Below are 16,267 nucleotides of genomic sequence, written 5' to 3'. Positions count from 1 at the left end.
CTACTTCATCATCTATCTGTCGTTTTTTGTGTGTGTGTGTGTTTTTTAAAAGACGCTTCCTTTGAAGTGTCCACAACAGACGGCTGTACTGCAGCTCCCCCCTGTGTGGAAACAAGGCTACTGCAATAAACACAACAAGAGTGATGAATGGCACAATCACAAAAGGTGCAATATGTCTAATTTACTAGGATTTATTGGCAGTAAATGAATATAGTGTGTTTGTGTCTGTCTATAAATGCATGGAACATCTGTGTCTGTCCAAACCACACACTTGGTTTAATTTTCTAAGGCTTTTATATGTACAATTACAATTAACACAAACATCCTCTATGCGTGTGTGTAGCTATATATATATATATATATATATATATATATATACATATATATATATATACCAGGCTACTGTAGTTCCCTGATACACTTGGGAAAGGAAGGTGTGAGCAGAGGAGTCCTCCATTTCTTGCAGTCTACACTCTCACCACTGGATGGTGCTATTTCTACACACTGAAACTTAAACTCTGCCTAAAAACTCAAAGTTTTAGCATGTGCAGGTTCCAAGACCCCTATGCCCTGGTGAAGCTGTGTGATACAGCTGAAGACTCCGGGAAAGCAACAAGCAAGTAAGTAAGTGAGAAAGCTTATGTTTAACTCATGCAAACTCTGAATAAAAAGCACATCATTATAAATGTCTGTTGTGTCAATAACTCCCAAAACTGCCCATGGAGAATGATTTTTGTGTGTGTGTGTGGGATTACCGAGCCCTGACCTTAACCCCAACATTCAGAATTGCTGAGATGTATTGGAGTGCAGGACTGCAGGGCAGCCCTCATCATCCATCAGTCACTGACCCAGTGGGCTGACCTCGCTAATGCTCCAGAGGCTGACTGGGAGAACAATCTCTGCAGCTCGTTTCCAAAAGTCTGGTGGAAAGTTCCCCCCCCCCCAGAACAACGGAGGCTGTTACAGCAGCAGATTAATGCTCGTGGATTTGCACCGACGTGTTCACCCACCTTTACACTTTTAGTTGCAAAGGTCACATTTTTGTCATAACTAAGCTGGGATTTGGGTAAAACAAAATGTTTCCTCTCCTGGTTCTTTGACAAGACAAATTCATATCTTAGTTGTGGTTATTAAGACTAAACTTTGGGGGGGGGGAATTTTTCAGAACTAAACTAAAGGTTGTAGAGGAGATAATTTCAAATCCAAAGCCCTAATATGTGTATTTAATACAAAGCGAGATATATGTACACACACACACACACACACACACACACAAAGGCTTAGCAGTCATTTCTTATGCTACACCGCCATCTAGAGGTCAATGTGCAGAATAGCAGACAATATTTTAAAATGGAAACCCTGAAGCCATGATATCAAAGTCTATGAAATATATAAATAAACATCAGTGACAATATCCGACAACACTTGTTCTGAAGAAAAGTGTAATTTTTTTTGTGTGTTTGTGTGTTCTCTGCAATTTGCAGGAAACAAAACAGAATTTTACTATATTATTTTGTTCAAAGACAATTTGTACTTGAAGATTTCACTATTTATAAGATTATTATATGTCCATGACAATATACTATAAATAAAAGTGGTTTTTTAAAAAACATTTATTGATACAGCTATACAAACTCGATATGGGGAATTTAACTAAACAAAATGTATGTCACGTCCAGTTAATCCACTGACAAATTAAAACTAACTAATTGGTAATTTGACAAATTATTCAAATTCATTAATTATACAGCATTTTAGGTTTGTATTCATGTGTAGTTTCGTGTAAACCATAATTTTAAGAATTCTAAATGAAGCCAATAAGTGTGATTTATGTATGGCAGGCATTCAAGTTGTTTTTTTTGCCACCGCCTCCTAAAGCAGTGGTTTTATTCAGTCCAAGTATAAGGAGGTTTGAGTTAGTGTTTATCATGAATATAAAATATTTGAAGAAAAAAAAAAAAAGAGATTTTTGTACAGAATAATCCTATCAGACCACATTCACGCTGAAATTCATTCCCTCTTCATTCCATTAGGGGATGAGATTTATTCACTTGCTGCCACAAATTCATTCCTCCTACAGAGTTCATCTGATTAAACTTTGACCTGCAACACAGCGGCGCTGCAGTGTCCAAACAATTTGTGAGAAACGGAGGGACTGACCTCTATTTCAGCAGATATTGATTGTTGTCATTTCTGGTTTGTATAAATATCTGTCAAAAACCTCCAGGGGCAGTTTGAGCGTGAGGACGGGGACACGAGATAAGCAAATACACAGAATAAATCAGCATTTACGCTGATAACTGATGAGGGTGGTTGCTCCCACTGTCTTTCATTTTAATTTTTTTTTTCATTTTTCACGTCTACAGCAATAGAAATAACAACTGGAACGAATAGCAGGGAAACATATTCAAAAAGTATTTACCATTGAGTTTTGTTGTGTATGACAGTTGTTGTTGCAAACCATCATTTTAATCAGCGGAAATTATTTTTGACAGCATAATTTTGAGTGACACATACGAAATTCATCTTGACTCAGACTTTAACCCTCACTTCTATTTAAAATGAATAAAATTGTTATTATCCTCCACCTCTCTGCTTCAATAGTGGAGGTCCTCTTATGAGACAAACCAAAGTTAGTCCACAATCAATTAAACAATTCAAATGTTTTTGACACAGCTATATCAGCATATACCCACATATACATATAATATTCAACATTACACAACGTTATTTACATTATTCAGCCACCCAAAAATCTGCATTTTATTAATATCCATACTCCAAGTAACCCCTATACAAAAAAGTTATGGATTCTCCCACTTCCTGTGGAGAAGGGCACCGCCCATGACTACCCACAGAACATGGTAACACACACATTTTAACAAATAACTTTAAAATTAACTGTACCTTCTTTGTTGATGTATGTTATTAATGCTAACCTATAACACAGCAATGCTATTTCGAATGTTAAAGTGTTTTTTGTGTGACAGTGTGGATGAAATATCATCAAACTAGCATGCTAACACTTAGCCAAGTACAGATGTTAGCAGCTAACCTAGCACAAAACAATTAGCATTAAACTTGACTTGACAAGGCATGAGTTCAGCCTATGACAGGTCAAGCTGGCAGTCACCTGCAGTCCTCATAATTTAATAAAAACTCATAATGTCCAAACAAAACAAAAAAATCCACCTCAGGTTTTTCCTGGTCAAGAGTCCAGATCATGGGTGGGGACAATGATAATATGAAGATTCCTGGGGGCCAGTAACAATAAAAGTGACAGACAACTGCACTGTGTTATAAGTTTTAATGTCATTGTCACAATTATCATTTTCAAATGGCAATGAAGCCACATCTAAGTCGTACAGTAGTGAACAAATGAAAGAATACAACAAACCATCTGAACATCTGAAAGAAAGACAGAATAACATTAAGTAATATTTACAGGTATAGGCTACATGACACCAATGTCTTTTTTTTTTAACAAAAATATTCATGTGTGTGTCTTGCAGACAAAGATTGAATTCCTTTGTTGACAAAGACGTGTTACTTCATCTTCATCACGCAAATGAAGATGAATGACGCCCTTCCTGGTCTGCGAAGAACGCCGTAGTTCGCCGACACATTCGGGAATGGGAGGGGTGAGTGAAAACATTCTCCGCAGTCGGCTATTTTGACAGGTCTGAATGCCATTTAGTTTATTCAGTGTCGGGGGGGCATGCTGGTTCACTGTCACACTCTCTTAAACGTGAGCTGAGCAGAGCCATTATTAAATGTGATTGGTGACACCTGTAATATTCCTGCTAAAATATATCAAAATGGCTGCTGTGCTAAGGGCCAATTCTTCCATGCCGAATCTTTAAACGCGGTACTTCACTTGATGAAAAACTTCGGTTTAATCTACAGCTTCATACTGGGAAAAGATTACAATCATCCTCTTAATATGTTGCCTCTCTGCAGTGTTTGTGAAGACTCATTTCCTATCTCATCAGGTCAGCATCTTTCATTTTCCAGTGGGGGGCTGAGATTTGAGCCAGTTCCCGGCGCTGAACAACATAATGAACCTTGGTGGTGGTAATAAGGGGGTTTGAAGAAGGAGATTAATTTTTAATAAATGACTCCCCGAATGATAATGGCTTTCTGAGTAGCGTCGTTAAAAACTGTAATGATGACTTTGACCATTGTGATCTATGGGGCACCGAGGAACACTCCCTGCAGGTTTGTGATTGCAGGATGATTACAGGAAATGTACGTTAGACGTGTAGCAACACGGCAAACTGTTGTATGTCATAATCTTCTCATCACCTGCACTCCTGGACCCATAAAAATGTTGTTATATAATATATATAATATTGCGGAACTACGTGATTCTCCCCGCTGACATCTTGTGATGTCTGTGAGATTTTGATTCAGCCATAACTATATATTTGTTATTCATATTGTTAGAAATCCACTTTCAGTGGCTTGATCGTAACTACGAGTGGCAGCGATCTTGTGAGGTTGCGCCGACTTTCAAATCAAAATTCCAACCCCAAACTCTAACCGGAACACACCTTTTATATACAAATTATCTTCCTTAGAAATGATGTGTGTACTTTTATTAAAATGTCCTCTGTGGTCGCCCATCTGCTCCAAGGTTTGACATGTTGTGCATTCACAGAAGGCCTTTGTTGTAACATGTGCTTATTTAATTTACCGTTTACCTTTTTCATAACCAGTCTGGTCATTCTCTGGCATCAACAATGCATCTCTCTGTAGAGAACGGTCACTCAATGGATTTTTTTCCCCCTTATTTGGACAATTCTCTAGATATGGTTGTGCATTAAAAATCAGTCATTTCTAAAATACTCAGACCAGCCAGCCACCACGTCGCATTCAGAGTCAGTTAAATTGCATTTATTCCTGATTCTGATGCTCAGAATGAACTTCACCCGCTCGTCTTGATCGTGTCTAGCTGTCTGAATGAATTCAAATCATTTCTGCCATGTGATTGGTTGGTTAGATAGTTGCGTTATGAAGCGGTGAAGCAGCATTAGGTGTTTAGAAACCACAGAAAATCGATTATATTACAATAGATTATATTGGGTTAAATATTTAATAATATGTGGATGCATATGTTTGTTTAAGAGTGTGACAATGGGTGCATCTTATTGTACACACAAATTCTGCATATCCATTCCAAGACATCCATTATGACCATGTCCATATACTTATTCCAATGGGCTACAGTGATTTCGAATAGATCCTAGTGGACATGAGGAAAATAGCGTGCATTTGCTCCACAAGCTCCATCTGTTGAGAAAAGCAGAGAAAGGGAATAGGTGGGTGAGTCGATGCTGTGGCGGCTGAGAAATTTACATTTGAATGGGGACATTTTATCCATAAGGTTCTGAGCTGAGGCAGAATTCCATTAAAAAAAAAAAGTCACATGTGTAGCTGAGGGAAGAATTAGGACCAGCAGTCTTTTTGCTTTGACTGGAGGTGAACAAGAGAAACACCCAAGAATCCCACTGTAATTTTCTGACAGTGAGGTCACAAGTTAACCACGCGCAGTGACATGCAGACAGAAACGAAAGCTTTAACCTTCTCCCTGTGCTGCCATCAAAACCCGAAGAGAAAGTAAACACAGCCAAGGAAACCAATAAATGCCCCGTGGAGACTGACACCGGGAAACTGAATTGTAATATTGTTCTTGTGAATAACCTGGGCTCCCCCGTCACTCGGACTCAGATCAGTACCTTCGGGGACGTCTGCTCCTGCATCCTGGCCCGGCGCCGACATAATAGAGGGCACATCGGAGCAGGGGGACTGCCAGCCATTCAGCCGAGTGGAACTAAAAGACGCCAAGGCAGAGATGGAGTGCATGAGAGGGGTTATTTTAAAGTTTGGACACAGTGAGACACTGACTCAGCCTCCATGACAGCTTGTTGACGAGCTGAAGCTGTGGGCAGAGATTCTCCCGCTTGCAGGGGCGAATTACGTATGGAATCGAGGAAATTGACGCATCCCATCTCTCCCTGTGCTCTTCGTTTGCTCACTAACTTGACAATTGTCGTGATATGGTATAGAAACAATATTTATTGTGTAACTCGGCTTTATTTATAGATTTTATCTCTGGAGCACATTTTCGTAAACTCACTGTGCTTTTGCTGTAAAACAATGGGAAATATTAATTATTAACAAACATGCACACACACACCTCCTTTTCAAAACTTTTCAAAACAAATGCCCCAAAGAAAAATAAACTTTAGGTATCATGTAGTTTATATATGATGATATTTGATTCTTTGGTGCATGTTATCTTTATCAAAAACTATAACCTGTCCATTGTGTCTCCCACCTGTGTCCTATGCCAGCTAAGATTGACGCCAGCGCCCCCTGTGACCCTCGTGTGGAGGATAAAGTGGTAGAAGATGAGTGAGGGTGAGTGAAAACAGCAACTATATCACGCTAAATGTTTGGTGACCGGCTTCACTTACCGTTTGGTTCTAGTTTTCACTTAAACTTAAACATTTCTGGCACGGACACTCAGAAATACATTTACAACACGGAGCCATCAGTCAAGCAGTGGAGTTGTTCCATTTTCCGAGCCACCTTGAGCAGCCTCGAGTGGAACACACACTTTTGTCAAGACCATACAATCCTACACAGAGCTGTCAAGCTCTTGTAAATGAACATTTCAGGGAGAAGATTGTGGCGTAACAGCCTGCTACAAAAAGCACAAACTCAGACGCTGGCATTGTTTATGTTTTGAAATGCAAACGCTCTGCTTATCCTTTGAAGACTGTTGGGTGACACTGGGCACGAGGCAGCGTACAACAAGGCCAGGACGCAAGATTAACACAGAGGAAAAACAACTTCCCATGCTCATATTTACACCTATGGCCAAAATTGTCTTCAATAAGCTGAAGAAAACCTGCACAAACACCAGAAGAATATGCAAACTCAAGACGGAACCCTATTCTCATTGGTTAAAAATCCCATTTCAATCAGTTTCTTATCAGCTTTGGCTCTGATGAGTGATAATAGGAACACAAGACTGGAGAATCAGATTCAGACTACATTGTCAATGAGCTCCATTAAGTTGTTGTTTTTCCTTCTTTTTCTGTTACATTTCTGGCCTGATTGCGAGTTATATTTGATGCAAAGGTGATGCCGAGTGGAAAAAAAAACCCATCACAGGTCAGACCACCCACTGGCTATAAGTATGGTGTTAATTGCTGTTTTTTAATCCCATGTATAGCCACTTATTTTGGTGTGAAAGACGCTTAAGAATGGCACCAGTTTTATTGGTATTCAAACAGAGAACTTTGCTGTCAGGAAGCGCAGCCTAACACTGCGTCACTGTCAAGATCCATGCATTATTTTCTCCCAAAATATCCTGTTTTACAATGTTATGGCTGTTCACGGTAGACAAATGTGTAGTTGATTCATTTAGGTGTCACCAACTTTTTCCACTGAGCCGAATGACCAATTTAAAACCTTAAAAATCAGTGTTGTACTTTCCCCGCTGACAAATAAACCAACAAACAGACACGAGTGAAAACACAACCTCCCTGCACCGCTAATAATGTTCCCTCCCTTTGTGACGCAGGAGAACAACCTTTTTATGGGTCCACAGACACTAATGAGTTAATGCGGAGCAGCTGGCGAGGCAGGCAGCAGAGGGATGATGAGTGGATGAGCCACAGATGTGCTGGGCAGAGGAACACGCCGGTGGTCAGGTAAAATACGGCTGAGTGAGAAAGACAAACACACTCAAGCCCACTGTTCTTTTTCCACCTGCGTTTTGAGTCATAAAAAACTGGCCACACGGCGCCCTGGTGTGTTACAAAATGGATGTTGCAGAACCACGTCGGATGCCTGCCGCAGTCGGAATCAAAACAACAACCTCTCACCAGCAGAGCAGGAGGTGGAAACAGTTTAAAGTCATCCTCGTGTCTTAATAATCCTCTAAAGATGAAATATTGTCCACAGATGCAGGTTGCGATGGCTCCCCTTACAAAAAAAACCTGTCTCCGTTGCACAGTTTGAGACAAAGGGCAGGACACTTAGTGTTTGATTTATTCATGACAGTGTCTGTGAAAACACAAACTCTGCAGCAACTAAAACAAAAGATGCAAACGAGGGGAGGGTTAAAAATCAAACAAAAACAAGCCAGACAATTATTAAAAAATGAGTCACGAGAGCAGCTGCTGCAGACATTATTATGACAAAGATCCTTCAGGGTTCAAAATGTTATTTATCAATAAATTACTAACAAACATTAGATGGTACCATGTAGATGTGGTCCTGGCTAAGTACCCATTTAATACTCATGCACAGAGAGAGAAGGCCACAGAGTCACACAGAGACAGACATTTATTGCTAATCGAGCCATAATACTATACGGGAAAAAAAAAGCCCCATTGTATCAAAGATGTCCAGACTTATGCAAGTGACATTTTAAACATTAAAGTCTGCTCTCTATTTGTGTTTATCTGCCAACAGACATGCCATTTTACCCCTGAAACCATTATTACTATTATTATCTACTCTTTATTATATTATATTATCCACAAAATCCAACTGTCACTTTTTGTAATGAACATATTTTCTGACACGACGTGACAGACAGTTCATAGCTACTATTTGTCCTGGTAATTAATGTGAGTAACCTGGGACTCGGTTTAGCTGAAAAAAGCACTTGGCTAGGTCGAGGAAAAGATTAAATTTTTACCTCATTCTCTAGGGATGGCCCGATACCACTTTGTTGTGTCTGATAAAAAATTATATTTTTGTGATATACCAGATATGATATGTCTGATGCAGTCTTGGACCTCTTTTAAAGTGGAACTTTGCAGGAGTTTGACCCTAATTTAACAGCTTTGGAGTCATTGCGATGGTTAAATGGCTTGTTGTGCAGAGATTGGGGGCGGTCTCCACTCCCCCTACTGTCTGTCTGTTAGTCTCACTGGGATCTCACTAAGATCAAGGCACAAATGGCGTTATTGTAGACGTTCAACATGGCAGAGTCGGCAAAAAAGAAGCAGAGAAAACTGCAGTTGGAGTTAATTTGAGTTAACCCCAAATATGAGCGTTTCCTAATATACCGCCCCTAACGGTAGGAGAGATACAACTCCGGTATTTGTTGTGAGTGTTAGTTAGGTTAGTGTCACGGTTGGTTAGGTAGTAAGTTATTGACAATGACAATAACACAAAAAACGGATTTACTGAGGCTACGGGTTCGCCTCGTCGCAGCTATTTGATGATGAAACATCCAAGGTACCAGATAGCTGTTATTTATGCGACCACTAGGGGGCGCCTATTTTAAATACCCAAGTACGGGTAGTGTTTAATAGTGTTGTGTCAAATGGCGAGAACTGGAACGCAAAGCGCATACCGACCAGCATGGATATGGCTCCGTGGCTTCTGCACGTGGCCAGCAGGGGTAAGGGATTGGGGGGGGGGGGACACAGTGGATGGAAGGATGGATGTTTGCGGTGGTCAAAATATGTGAGAGTTACCTCAGCTTTTCGCCAGTCCCTGACGAGTCTTTCACTCACTAGAAACTTTCTATCTCCTGCTCGATTACCGTTTTCGGCTGCATACTTTATAATTTGCAGTTTAAATTCTGTAGCTTTTTCTTTCTGGTGGCATTATATCAGTGTTCGCTGTCTTTATGGTTTAGTCCTGTCATTTTTTCGGTGGTGCAGTAGCAGCGCTCAGGTGTCACAAGTGTGGACGGTGCCCCCTTGTGGTCATATATGACATAGCGTATATTTTTGATATATAAGTCGCATCTAAATATAGATCTATATAATATATATAGCTATATAATATAGATCGCATGGCTAGCCAAACAGATGTTTCTTTTTCCGGTATCCGATTCAATGGTCTTGGCCAGTATAAGACATATATTGTGAATAATTTGGGCTCATCCTGAGCATTCACTCCATAAAACACATCAGAATACCCTTATAAAATTGCAAAAAAACATAGCCTCAAGCTAATCCTGAACTGTGGTCTGCTGCTACCGCAGTCCCTCCGTCTATTCCTGTTTCTGTAAGCGATCTGTAAAAAAACAAAACAAAACAAAAACATTGCGATCTGAAAGAGAAGAAACATGCTGTTTAGTCGAGGGGGGGGGGGTTATTTTTGCGAGACAGTGTTTCTTTTCAATGAAAACAGTAGGTGGCACCTGTCACATGCATGCTACTATAATTGAGTCACTAAAAATACTCGTCCCTGAGATGTTACAGCGTAGCGGCTGTAGCATATGTAACATTTAAGACTTGTTTCCTGCTCGTCTCTTTGTCCCGCGTTTGCCTCTAATTTGACTCGACAGCTCTTTATCCATCTTAATTAGGCTGCTTAGAGAGAAACTTTCTCCTCACCTCCTATGGATTACCCCGGTGTGTCTCTGTGTCAATCAATGATAAAGTCGTCCCCTGCTGTTTAGCCTCGCAATTCTCACATTCATTACTGATGTACCGCATTAATGCAGTTGTAGAAACAATAAAAGAATATGAGATTCACATTACTTTGTTTTATATGGCACAGGAGAAAGGAATTGGTTTGTGTTTCTTCCTTCCCCCTCTTTAATGTGGTCATTTGGAGAGTCTCCAAACAAATACATAAAGGCTGGGGAGAGGGTGCCGGGAGCCATTTTTATCTGCATACACTGAAAGAGGCAGGGGCCGTTGGCCTGCATCATTTGTTGCCTCAGTTCTGTTTGATTAAAAAATATACAAAAATAAACTTTTAAAGGGCACTGAATCATTAAACTCTACAGGTGAGCTTTAGACAATATTTCTGAAAGGAGCTTTCCAGTCTGAAAGCACATGCATCATCAACTCTCGAGGACACATAAAAGAAATGATTATTTTTCTATTAAGAAATTTAGAGATGGAACAACGATAAGGAAAAGGAGGTTCACCTTGGGCTGAAGCATGGGCTCACTAAATCTCATAGAGATCTGTGATCAGTATATTGTATGCAAATGTGACCTTTTATTCTGAGAGTGACACTATGTGGGAAATGTTTGAGTTTCCAATATGGACTAAGCTTGTCCTTAAAGTTCGATAATGTTTGAAGTATGCACGTATCGTCTCCTGCAGTTTGTGTGTTTTCTGTGGCATGAATTAGAATCGAAATCCATAATAATGACTCTCATAGTGACTTGGTGTGTATTGAAGGATATCACATTTATTACCATGGCAATAGTGTTAGTTTGGAGTGTTTTATGAGGTACTGACACATATTCAGCTCCGACTTAGACCAAAAGTTTGGAAACTGCTCAGTCACTCTCAGAAAATCTGCATTTTCCTGAGCTTCTGGTTCAATCTGTGTCACTTACATAAATCTGAAACCAGGCTTTCTCAGTCCTGGTCCTGGGGACTGCACTGCCCTGCATGCTTCTAGAAGTTTCCAGGCTACAACACACCTGATTCAAATAAATGGGTCGTTATCAGGCTTCTGCAGAGCTTGCTGATGAGCTGACTATTTGAATCAGGTGTGTTGGAGCAGGGGAACATTTAAAACATGCAGGGCACTCAAGTCCCCCAGGACCTGGATTGAGAAACCCTGCTCTAAACAAATGATCGCAAACACTGGAGTCACAAAAATAACAATACTGACAGAGGCAGCTGTGTTGTGATGTAAAATGGTGTTTTTTTTCCCCTACACATTTTGGTGCAAGAGCGAGTTGCTTACAAGTAGACACAAACCTAAAAAAAACTGTATTCTTAATGCAAATGAAAAAAAGGCCTAATCAGTTCTATTCAATTGTACGTGTATAGCGCCGATTCATAACATGCATTATCTCAAGGCACTTTATATTATGGTAAGGTCAAGACCTTACAATTATTCCAGAGAAACCCAACAGGAATACAAAGAGCAAGCACTTTGCAACAGTGGAGAAGAAATCTCTGACAGAACCAGAACTCGTCTGCCTCAGCTGTACCACTATCAGAGCTGCAACTAACGATTCTTTTCATAATCGATGAATCTGTCGAGGTCTTTCTCGATTACTCGAGTAATCGTTTTGGTCCATAAAATGTCAGAAAATGTAGGAAAATATTGATCAGTGTTTGTCAAACCTGGACATTATGATGTTCTCAAATGTCTTGTTTTTGCCCACAAACCAAAAATATCCAGTTGTAATGATTTACTTGTTATATGGAGCAAAGAAACCAGAAAATATTCACATGTAAGAAGCTGAAAAATCACAGAAACTTGAAAATATTCACATGTAAGAAGCTAAAACGATAAGAAATCTTGTTTTTATAATGACAAAACCCTCAAACCAAGACATCGATTCTCTAAATAGTTGACGATTCATTTAGTAATTGAGTAATTGTTTCAGTCCTACTGTCGATTATTCTCGTGATTAATCGAGTAATCGTTTTGGTCCATAGAACCTGGAAATGATGTTTGTCCAGAAACCATCATGATTCAGTTTGAATGATTTCGTTGAAACCAGAAAATATTCACATTTAAGAAGCAGAAAAATCTGAAAAAGTTTGTTGAATAATGAAAAAAACCTCAAACCGATTCATGGATTACCAAAATAGTGCACTGTGCACAACTGTTTGAAACAATGCCAATGTGCAGCTATAAGTGAGTAAGCACATCACATATCCTCTTATTCCTCACTGAGACCAACAAAAAAAGCAAGAAAACCCAATAAAGCAGTTGCATAGAAGCCTCACATCTCTTCTCTTCTGTCACACGATTTTGATCTGACAGACAAATCACTACGTGGACCAATGTAAACGTTTACACGTCGTGGAGAGTATGTGTATATGAAGCACATTCTTGTGTCAGATGTAAAAATGAGTCCTACTGTAACATTTGAGGCCATAATACCAGAAATGGAAGCTACACAGAGCGCCGCTTCCACAGCTGAGAAGCAACGCTAAATCACTTTGATGACCTGATCCTGCTGCAGCTCCCAGCTCCTCATGTCTTCTCTAACCTATGCACCAAAGACAAGATAAATCATTTGGTTCGAGCCTTATCTCCATTAAACACAGTGCAAACTAATTTAGAAGTGTCACGCTGGTTTATGGTTACACTTTACAGCTCAGTGTGTGCCTCGCGCGCATGTGTCCTTAATGGATAAGAAAGGACGGCGGTTTACACGCCAACATGGGACGGAGAGTGAGGCTTGACACACCGCGTTCATCATTTATTTAAAGAGTGGTGTAAAGACAGCGCTTTGTTTCACAAGTGATCGCCAATACAAACGCATCAAAACATAATAAAGAGCCGTAATGTCAGCCTTTTAAATCTTATCTGTGTGTCGCGGTGACATTTTTCTCACACTTTGTTGTTGTTGTTGTTGTAGTATCTTGTTCATTTAGAGTGCTTTCATTATTTGTGACTAATAATTGTACCTGAGTAGTATTGTGTGACGTTTGCGTGTTTCTTTTCAGCACCGCACCTTAAAAAAGTCACCTACCGAGTTTTAAGCCATTCAAATAAACTGTTATATGTGATTCACGGAGAGACAGACGTTGATTGGGGGCAACATGCTGGGAAATTTGCTCCTTTTTGTGCCTTTAATTAAATCTCTATTTCCTCTTCCAACTGGGTATTTTTAGGGAAGCTTGTTTTTGATATTCATTGCACCAAATTTGAAACTGTTCACAGATATTTACCCAGAATGTCACATTTCACAGTGTTAAATGGTTCATGGTCTGTGGCTACATTTTTGACCTTCCCCCCCATCCAAACCCATTCATTCGAACATTCCTACGGCCAATTTTAAGGTTAAGGGTCTTGCCTAAGCACTTATTGTCATGTAGATTAGAGGAGCCTGGGATTGAACCCCCAAACTTTTAGTTAGAAGACGACCTGAAGCTGCTTCAACTCTTGGCATTTCCTTCCGAAAACCTGCTCATCCAGCAATATTAAAAACTACTTTCTTACCCTTGTTCATATCTGATCATAAAGTTAATAGATAAGGTTTTTTTGTGTGTGTCATCCTGGTAACAGACAGATAAATCCATGCCATCTTCCTGACTAAACCTGCATCATCTTGTGTGTACATCATCAAATTATTGTTCAAAGAAGTATTAAAGTGTAAGACACAGATTTGAGCAGAAGCTCAGTCTTGGTGGACTTTGGTGCAGGAGAGTGAGTTCGGTTTTCAGTCAGTAACGACCGTCCATGTTGGAGCTGAACCTCGAATACAAAAAAGACTGGAAACATGAATTTTGATGTAATATGGATTCTTTTTTGCCTTACATGGGCAATACGTCTGCAAATGTGCATTTAAATTCTGGAATGGCAATTTAACATTCACATCAAGTCAGTCCAGTTCCAAACTTTTATTGCTGAACTTTAAAACACTCGAAAAAAGTATTCTCGGGCACAACTGTGAGTAATAAACACTGCTGCCAGAAACCTTGAATATATATATTTTTTAATATTGACTCCAGTATTGATACTGTCAAAACAATCCTCTTCCTTCAAGCTCCAAACCTCAGCCAAAATCAAATTATTTCTCGCTTTTGTTGAACGGGATATTTCCCCTCTGCTTCTCCTCGCTGACATTAGTCAATGATCACTCTTTGGCCCCCCTTCTTATTGTTAATTGTAAAAAGGATTCTTGGATTATTACTTTTGAGGAACACTTTGGTTTGTCTCCTACTTGATCTCAATAACCAACTTGGGCCACAGCTCCCTCCACGGTCTCAGACTGAAAACCCCACATCACATTTTTCATTTAATTGCAGAAGTTTGCAGTATCTTCCATTCGCGAGGCACAGTTTCAAGAGAGATTGTCACTTCATATTGGGTTCAATTGTGCGCCAATTTGTTTGGCTGGGGTCAACTTTGTCTCCTCAAAAGACATGTATTTATTTTCTGAAACAAAAACGATGGGACTTCTTTGCAATCAACAGGCGTGCATGTGAAAGTAATAGTGTTTTTAGCTGCTTGTGGTTTTTCCTCTGGCTTTTTGTGGAAATTAGGGTAAGGATAGCCATTGCCAGGGTATGAAAGTAATTAGGTTTAGGCACAAAAAGCACATAGTTAATGCTGCAAAAAGACTGCATATGTGGTCTTGAACTGGTCTTGAACTCTCTGGCGTACATTTAGCGCTCGCTCTGAACACACTGGAATTTCAGTTGTTGCAGTTGTTCTATGATTATTGACAAAAACAAATGCAATGAAACCTGATCAGAAAGGCAGGATAGTTTGTGACTCTTTTGCTCGCTTATCTCTCTAATGTCTTATCATTTTTAGGAGCATATTTCATAATGATTTTCCCATTTGCCATCTCTGAATTTGACAGACTCAATGGAAACCTTTCAATTCAAGGAGACGCACGGAATAAAACGCTCCGTTTTCAGAGAGAGAGAGTGCGGTGATTTGTCTGTGGATTTGAGGAATTCCTTTGAGCCCCCCGATTTTGACATGGATTTCCTTCAAGTTCCAGCACAGGCCTATAACTCATCGTGAATAGAATACATAACATTTATTGTTTGAAGCACGCTTATCCAAGAGTGTCATGTAAAGCCGAGGTTGATTTATCGTCTTTCGGCCGAGCAGTGCCAGAAATTCTTGTCACATATGTTGTATTAAATGTCAGTGATAAGAAAAAAAAGTTTGCATGTAAGTTGCAGTGCTATAATTGTTGTTCCACTTCCAAAGAATTTGCACTATTACTAAAATAGTACCCAAACTCAAAAATGTAGTTACCCCCACCCCCCTCTGCTTGACCTTCACTGTGCAGAATGATGTATGAGCAAACTTTGACGAGGGGAAAAAGAGAAAAAATATGAGCACTCTCATAAATCTAACATCGCAGCTCATTTAGAGGACAAGTGTGGGTCCGATATTAAACCGAACATGTGTGGCATTTCAAGCTGAATTCCCCCGTGTATGTAAACAGAAAGTGTAACATTCCCATATTGAAATAAGGGCCAAAGAGCAAATATCATTATTGGGGACAGGTTTTATCAATCATTCTATAATGATGTCACTTTTAAACACCCATTTTTCTTGTAATAAACATGGGCTAACCTTATTTAATTTATAATGTATGTCCGTAGTAGAAGTGGATCTGTGAAACGCCCTCATTTTTGGTTAAAAAAACGAAATTTCCTTTGTAGTTCGTGTAAGTAAGTGGATTTTCACAAGCTAATGAAAGGAGAAACAACAATGTTGTTGCTGTATGTGCGTGTGTATGTTGTGTTTGCTATCTCACCCTTTGATACTGAACGCCAAACATCACATGTGTCTGTTTTAAATCACAAAACGGGAGCTTGGTTTGAAG

General features: G+C 39.6%; 1 long non-coding RNA gene across 1 annotated transcript; it reads left to right on the top strand.

Annotated features, from left to right (window-relative positions):
* The first annotated feature begins 3,511 nt into the window (after positions 1–3,511).
* LOC131458031 (uncharacterized) lies at positions 3,512–7,725 on the top strand. Its single transcript, XR_009240051.1, has 3 exons — positions 3,512–3,641; positions 6,357–6,423; positions 7,595–7,725. It is a non-coding gene; the product is annotated as an uncharacterized LOC131458031 (long non-coding RNA).
* The last annotated feature ends 8,542 nt before the right edge of the window (positions 7,726–16,267 follow it).

This window comes from Solea solea, chromosome 4 (assembly GCF_958295425.1).
Source record: "Solea solea chromosome 4, fSolSol10.1, whole genome shotgun sequence".
Classification (NCBI taxonomy): Eukaryota; Metazoa; Chordata; class Actinopteri; order Pleuronectiformes; family Soleidae; genus Solea; species Solea solea.
Note: the sequence above shows the minus strand (reverse complement) of the source record. Positions and strands in the feature narration are given on the sequence as shown.